Genomic DNA, 1153 nt, shown 5'->3' on the forward strand with positions numbered 1-1153 from the left:
CCGTCCACTACGGGGGTCTTTTTCGACCCAAGCGAAATTTCAAAGTGCTGTAACTTTTGAAAACGGGCACTGAAGGCGCCGTATTCCCTCCCTAAAAAAATAATTTTTATCGAAATATTATGATTGGGACTTCAAGTTGAAGGTTGAAAGAAGTTCCATGAATTTTTTCAGATTTTTTAAAGCACTTTTACTGGTCCAAAAAACGCCAAGACGATAACGACCCCCGTAGTGGACTGAAAGGTGCCGAAAAAACGTAGTGGACGGAAGGGTTAAATAAAGGCTGATAAAATATTCTATATATGTTCTTTATATAAAGATACATACACATTTTCTTAATATCGTGAAACAATTTGCGCTAAATACGCTTTGGCTAATAGTACTAAATATCTTGTTAATCATTATTTAATTTTTTAGTTATGGCAAGAACCAATACCGATAGATGTGACAGCTGCATTTTTAAATATTTATTAAAGTTCAAGTTATTTATACGTGTGATGCCGATCACGGCTCGATAAAATAACATACGAATTATTTAAAATAAAAAATATAAAATAAGTTTCAGAAATTTATTTAAAATATAAAATCGTAGGAATCCGTAAAAAACTGATACGACGTGTTTAAAATACAAAATAAAAAATAGGTTCCGGAAACTTATTTAAAATATTAAATAAGAAATAAGTCAGAAATGTAGTTATTTAAAATACTAAACAACTCTTTTAATTTTTTTATTTAAAATATATACTTTACTTTTCAGAGCTTTTACAAGTATATAAAAATTATTATCCAATTTTTGCGTTTATTTTGACATCTTTAGGAAGTATTTATACAGTTGCACACATTTATAACAAATTGTATATAAATTGTTACAATTAAATATAGTTAACAAAATGAGGAAAATGTACTTTTTTATACCAAAATGTAAAACTCTGAAACAAAAATATTTTAAGGAGAAATACGTTTCAACATCTTAAAGTCGACATTCTAAACTACAAAAGACGATACGATAACCACTTAATGTAATCGTGGGACAGAGTCCTCGAAATCATTATAAAATTCGTATGAAATCACTATGTATTATCCAATAATTACATATGCAACTACGATAAATCATTGTATAATATTAAATAAATTCATATATTTTACCAAATGACTT

Source organism: Trachymyrmex cornetzi, unplaced genomic scaffold (assembly GCF_001594075.2).
Source record: "Trachymyrmex cornetzi isolate Tcor2-1 unplaced genomic scaffold, Tcor1.1 scaffold96, whole genome shotgun sequence".
NCBI classification, from domain to species: domain Eukaryota; kingdom Metazoa; phylum Arthropoda; class Insecta; order Hymenoptera; family Formicidae; genus Trachymyrmex; species Trachymyrmex cornetzi.